Source organism: Astatotilapia calliptera, chromosome 2 (assembly GCF_964374335.1).
Source record: "Astatotilapia calliptera chromosome 2, fAstCal68.1, whole genome shotgun sequence".
In the NCBI taxonomy this organism is placed as follows: Eukaryota; Metazoa; Chordata; class Actinopteri; order Cichliformes; family Cichlidae; genus Astatotilapia; species Astatotilapia calliptera.
The window spans coordinates 15,356,934-15,364,109 of NC_137423.1; the positions used below are offsets into that span (position 1 = coordinate 15,356,934).

At 45.2% G+C, this 7,176-nt stretch overlaps 1 pseudogene; it reads left to right on the forward strand.

Annotated features, from left to right (window-relative positions):
• Nucleotides 1-232: 232 nt before the first annotated feature.
• LOC113028160 (uncharacterized) lies at nt 233-1,427 on the forward strand (annotated as a pseudogene).
• Nucleotides 1,428-7,176: the final 5,749 nt, after the last annotated feature.

The following is a 7,176-nucleotide window of genomic DNA, read 5'->3' on the forward strand; positions in this document are numbered from 1 at the left end:
TTAGTACTCAATCCTAATCGCAGTGTTCATCTTTTAGTGAGGACATATTTGTTGAAATAGCCATATGAAGTTGCTTTTCCATTGATCTCTCTCTCTCTCTCTCTCTTTTTTTAGATGGCAGACCAAAGAATTTGAATGACGCCATTACTCTGGAGCTTGTGAAAGATTTCCACTCCAACTGTCGCATGCAATCACAAGAGGAGACAGAGGTCATCCAGAGGAAAGGAGAAGTATGGTTAGAATTGTTGTGGAGGCCATGCAAGTTAACTGCAGAAACCCTAAACGTGCGTCCAGTGAAGAGGTTGCTAAGATCATTGTAAACAGATACCCTCAAACATTTGCAGATTTTACTGAAAAGGGAGAAAGACTGGGTTGTGGACATTATTCACTACTAAGAAGCATCAAATCTAGAGTTGAACATGTTAATCAAGATAATACAACACATAGACTTCGTCAAACAAAGAGAACCAGGAATGAGGAAGACTGTAATCCCAGCAGTAATGCAACCTCACCTAAAAAAGTTAGATGCCTTGTTGATAGCTATGGTTGTATAAATTGGCAGCCAGTTGAACTTCCTTAGGGGGAAACACAAGCTTCTTTGGAGGAAAAGAAACACATCCTGTTAACAATATTTAATTTAGAAGGACCTGGAGCTGTGGAGAGACCTGATGTGGATGACTTCATGTGCCTCACATATATTTCTCAGCGGCAGCTTATCAACAGTTGTCCCTCACTTTCAGTAGCTGAAATTCAGGAGCAGTGGCCATTCTTGTTTACTTGGAAAGGTCTTTCGAACCACTTTTACAAACTCACAGGCATCGATATCAGTGAGCGCTTAGGTCAGGCCCTCATAACCAAAGGCAGAAGGATTATTAACTATTTCTCTAGCCAGAAGCTCAAATGGAACCTTGGTATAAGGACACTCATCCAGTAGATAGAAAGTGAGGGAGTTTTGACCAACAACAAGGTTGGCACAGCAGCCATACTTCTCATGATGAAGTATTACAAGGAAGACTCCCTCTTTGTCTTAGCAGATGTAAGCTTTTTTCATACAGCTCTATGTTTAATGCTGTTGCTTGCTGTCCTGTTTTGTTTTTTGTATTTTTTGTTACATAAAATGTCTTGGTCCTCTTTCTGGCAGGAAACATCTACCAGGATGTCCCTTGAAGCAGAGATCAACCTGCCAAGCACCCCAAGGCTGATTATGCTTGGTAAGAAGTCATTCGTGAAATAGAGCTGATTAGACCATATTAAAATTTCTGTTTGGCACAGGAGCTTTTTGTGGACACGGGTATCCAGTCTCTGTTTTGTTAGCTCAAATTTCTGTAATTTCCTTTATAAACCAAGGTTGTTGGACATGTGTCTCAGTGAATCCAGCAAAGTAAAAATATCAAATTTCACATTACATATTACTGATCAAAATGGTAGTCTAGCAACACCAACAGCAAAAATACTGAAGTCAATACTGTAAAGTTTAACAGCAGCACAAACTATAAACTCCAAAATAACCATACAGTTGATTCATCTCCGGTAATTTAATTGGGCTGATTCTTTGTTAGGTGTGTTTAATGTGCACAATAATTCCCAATTATGTACAATTATAATATGTTAAAACGGACTTATTTACATAAGGCCATTAATATGTCTTGATGCATTCTCAATCATCCAGGAAAATAAATCTCCAAAAGTTGATTCTGTTCATCTGGACGTAGCGTTTTCTGGGAGAAACGTTTCGTCACTCATCCAAGTGACTTCTTCAGTCTCAGCTGACTGCAGGTTTCCCCAATCTTATAAACAGTACATTTGCATAATGAATGAAACCAGCCCACTGAAGGAACAATGGGCTGTGAGGTCAGTTCCTTAATCATAATTATGCAAATTCTCATGACCATTGATCAACAACCACTGACCAAAACCCACTGATCAAAGACCACTGATCAATGGCCATGAGTACCATTCACAGAAAGTTGGGGAATGGCTGCAATCACAGCATTGTAAGATGGCGAAAGATGTACCCTTAGGCCCCCTCCTCGATTCAGAGATGGTCTTTCCCTTTTCACGTAAATGGCCTCCTTGACTCCACGCTCAAACCAGCGTTCTTCCCTGTCCAGGATGTGTACTTTCTCATCCTTGAAAGAGTGTCCACTAGCCTGTAGGTGTAAATAGACTGCAGAGTCCTGGCCTGACGAGGTAGCTCTTCTGGTTGTTTGGTTTCCCCGATGTATAAATCCTGGCAATCCTCCTGGCACTTAACAGTGTACACTATGTTACTCTGTTTGTGTCGGGGGACCCGATCCTTGGGGTGGACCAATTTTTGGCGCAGCGTGTTTTGGGGTTTAAAAGCCACAGAGACCCAGTGTTTAGAAAAAATCTGTCTCAACTGTTCCGATACTCCTGAAACATTGGAACTAATTCAGAGGTATGTTTGAACAGTTAGCTAATAGTGATAGATGATGAATAAATTATCCCTAAGTAACTCATTATTTCAAATCACAACTCAATGTTACTGTATGTTACTATTTATTATGGCATGTTTTAAGGTTTTCTTTAAGGATAAACCCTGAAGAGGGAACAAAATGTACCTCCAAGGTTGGGACAAGCAGAAAGACTGGGACCACTGTCAGTGTTGGGGAGTAACGGAATACATGTACCGCCATTACGTATTTAAAATACAAAATATGAGTAACTGTATTCCGTTACAGTTACCGTTTAAAAAGGTGGTATTCAGAATACAGTTACTTTGTTGAAATAAATGGATTACACTGCGGTACTTTCCTGTTTCGTTTTGTCGCGGGTCAGGACTGTGTTGCAGGGAGAATGGACGTTATGGGTCTGTGAGTGCGAGGAGGGAGAAAAGGGGGATTGGAAAGGTACAAGTTGTCATCGAGCAAAAACGGGAGCTGGAAGCATGTAAATATAATAATAACCACTTCAGCCAAGAAGAGTGCCTGACGAGCCCAGTTGTAGGTAAGCTATTAGGACTCGACTGTACACCGTGTTCGTGTTTTCCTCCGAAAACAATAGTTCCGTTGGAGCAGTCTTTCAACGCCTCTCTCTGTCTCTCGCAAGAAAAGTTGACCCACACAACAAGCCGACAGGGACCCCGCCGTATTAGCCAGAGGTCCCTTTACTACAGTTCGGAGTCGCGGACCTTCAGTAATAGTAATAATAATATATTAAGTAATCCAAAGTATTCAGAATACGTTACTGTCATTGAGTAACGTAACGGAATACGTTACAGAATACATTTTGGGGCATGTATTCTGTTTTCTGTAATGGAATACATTTTAAAAGTAACCTTCCCAACACTGGCCACTGTGAAGCGAAAGGTTGTTCACATTAACCCTCATGTCACAACTTTCCTCCAGCGGCTTACTGAATTTGAGTGGAGAACTTCAAATTAGGTAACTGTTTTTGCCATTTTTAGTGAATTTAAGTGACCAATGTGTTGTTACTTGTGTCTCCACAGATGATCCATGGCCCATGCTTTCTGGACATTTACAGAAGACGAACAACAATGAAGACAAGCTCTCTTGCCATCTTTTTTGAGTGCAACAGTTTTGATTTTTTTTTTTTTTTTTTTTTTTTTTAGCCTGTCCCGTTTGGCTCTTTTGCCATCAGAATTGTTGTCTAAAGGCAAAGAAAGATGCCCAACGGATTTACTTTACCAAATTGACCATCTCATTGATTTTTTTTCCTTCTTTTACCCGTTTGTTAAAAATTATTTCAGCTACTTACACTTTAATTGTCACATGTATTGGCTCACCCTACAAATCAATGAACTCAGTCCACAAAGCAAGATCAGGGTTCAGTGCAGGACAGTCAAGTTACTTCACACCACACACCCTCATCCATGTCCTTGTGGACCCTGTTTTGTGCATTGATTTGGTGGTGTGAGCCAGTATTTTGGACTGTGGCGGGGCGTGGCCTGCGGTGCCGTGCAGAGGAGGCGGACGCACCTGCACGGCATCCGCAATCACGCCCCGCCGAATTAAATATTGTACTGGGTCCTGTGGTTGGGTTGTTGGTGTTATGTTGAGCTGGAAGCGGGAGAGCTGCAGCTCTGAGTGCGAATGTACAGCAACCGTGTAGGGATTAATAAAAGCATCAAAATGCCACTGGGTCTGCCGTGGTCGTTTACAGTGGTGCCGAAACCCAGGACGGGAGGCACGGCAGATCCAGGAGTGGGCCAGCAGAGGGAGGACCTGGCGAGAATGGTGGCCGAGCTGGCGGCCACGCAGCAGGAGCAGGCGGCGGTGTGGCGCCGCAGGCGGGAAGAGCTGCAGGACCAGACCGAACGCCACCTGCAGAGGATGGAGAATCTGGCGGCGCTGATCCGGTCCTGCCCGACACCACCGCCACCCCCACCGGCGCTCCCCAATGGCGCTGGAGTGGAGGAGATCCAGTCCGTGCAGGCGCCCGTGCCGGCCCCCAGGTTGCGACCAACTAGCACGCAGCCTGCCACAGCGCCTGTCCCCACACCTCGCGTGGGAGCCGCAGGGGCTCTGCAGGGCCCGGTGCCCGTTCCTGCACCTCGGAAGAAGGCGGCGGAGCCGGCAGCGGTGGAGGCGGCGCCCGAGGAGCCGCTCAAGCCGGGAGAGACAACAGTGGAGGCGGCGCCCGAGGAGCTGCTCCAGCCGGTAGAGGCAGCGCCGGAGGCGCAGCGAGGGGAGCTGCTCCAGCCGGCAGCGGTGGAGGTGCAGCGTGAGCTGCTCCCACCGGGAGGGGCAGAGAAGCCGCGGGATAAGTCGGTGGTGCACGTGCTAAGGGAGTCCGCGCCACCGAAGCCCGAGGTTAGCGGGGTGAGCAGAGCGGCCTCACCTCCACCAGAGGCCAGTGCCTGCCGGACATCTGCCCAGCCGCCTGCGAGCTGGGGCGCACGACCGTACCAACAGCGCCGCGTCCACCTGCCACGCGGCCGACCTCCGGACCAGCTTCGCCGACGCTGCTGGGTTCGCAGGCGGCCACCTGAACTTACAACTCCCCGTCGCTTGGCCAGGGCCCGGGGGCGCCGACGGTCCGGGCTGATCCCCTCTCCCGCTCGCGGTGGGGGGGAGTACGTTCGGCCGGATGGTTCCCCGGCCTCAGTCGGGCGATGGGGGTATGTGGCGGGGCGTGGCCTGCGGTGCCGTGCAGAGGAGGCGGACGCACCTGCACGGCATCCGCAATCACGCCCCGCCGAATTAAATATTGTACTGGGTCCTGTGGTTGGGTTGTTGGTGTTATGTTGAGCTGGAAGCGGGAGAGCTGCAGCTCTGAGTGCGAATGTACAGCAACCGTGTAGGGATTAATAAAAGCATCAAAATGCCACTGGGTCTGCCGTGGTCGTTTACATGGACAAAGTGTATATAAAGGCAGACGTGTGGGGCTTGATATTATATTCATTACAAATCAGTTAATTTGTATGGTGCCAACAAAATGAATGCCAAGACACTTCACATTGTAGGTTTAAGACCCTACAAAATATGAATAAGAAAACCCAACACCTTGAGCATATGTTGTCTGCCATGATATGGATATGACATAATATCGTTATTGTTTGTACAACCATCAGAGAAAATAATGGATTACATGGTTTAGTAAAAACAAGTGCTTCCTCGATGAAAATATGTTTTCAGTTCTTTTCAGTTTTTGATTTTGGAAATGTGTATTTCAGCAGGGAAAAATCAGAACTGAAATAAAGTGGTGTCAACCACATGAATTATATTTTGTGTGTGTCTATCTAGCTATCCATCCAATTTTTTTTGGAACCCTCGAGTATCTTACAGTATGTTACTGTTAACTGAAATTACGGTCAATTACGACCTGTTAAACAGTAAATGACCGCCTGTTGGGACACGGTGTCCTCTAGCAGAGATGAATATTTTTGGTACTGATGATGCGTGATAACGGTAAGTTACTGGTTAATATATTGCAGTTTATTATCTTGCAGCGGGCTTACAGTGACATACCGTGAATAAACGGTAGTATACCAATTTCTTAATCACAGTATGATGTTACTTTGTTGACGTAATTTACGACATAACGACATAACGGTATCTCACTGGCGTCACTGTCGCCAGTGAGATACCATAAAAAAGGCCACGGTACATTACCATAATTTGTCCAAGAGTATTATACCACACCAGCAAAACATGGTATCATCCTGCAGAACGGTAAGCTACCGTAACACGGCGTCACGGTATGACGCTGGCAACGGTGACGCCAGTATGTTACCACAAAGTGGCGATGAAAAGTCTAACAGTGTGGGTTGCAGGTAGACAACAGAGTGGACAGGTTGGCAGTAAAAGGTCTAACAGAGGGAGACAGAAAACCACACACTCTGTATTGTAAACTGGGTATAGGTGTCGATATCAAATAACATGAGAAGTCTTTTTGTTGTGGGTGAAAGCTCACACAGAACTGCCAAATGTCCAGGGGGTTTAAACCAGACATCTCCTTGCTGTGAGGCAGTAGTCCTAACCACTGTGCCACCGTGCAAATCATTCTTGACAGGCCATGATGTTTTGCCTCATTAGTGTATAATATCGAGCATCTCATGCTTAATAGTGCAGTCCAGCGGTTCCCAAACTTTTTTCGCTAGGCCCCCTTTGTTTTACAAGAAAAATGTTCGTTAACGTCTCTGCTTTAAGATTTTTTTTCTCTTGTCACTGTAAGCGCATTGGGTATTCCAACACAATCTCACGGCAGCTATTGAAATAGTCATAACTTCTAATCAGTTAAATTTGTGTTCAGTCCTGAAAATCTCTACTTCTGATTCATGTTTGTGTAAACAGAATTGATGTTTTCCTTTTTTAAAAACAAGTCGTCACACCAGAGACTTGGTTAAGTTTAGGGATAACAGCTTGGTTAGGGGTCCTTTATACCTTGTATAACTCTGGTAAAACAATCTAGATGATATAAAATATGATGTGGAATGTTTTGGGTATCACTCGCAGATAGTTGTTACTGCAACACTTTTCTGTTGCCATTAATGTCTGTAATTGTGATCTCTTTATTGTGTTGACTGACACTCACCACAGGCACACATGGAACACACACTTTCTTAGCACTAGATACTTGCAGCAGACACAAAATATAGTAAAATCCATTGTATTTTACTGTCATAAAAACATGACAATTTATGTCCATGAAAGCACAAAAATAGAACTTGAATTTACATTTTGACACTTTGCT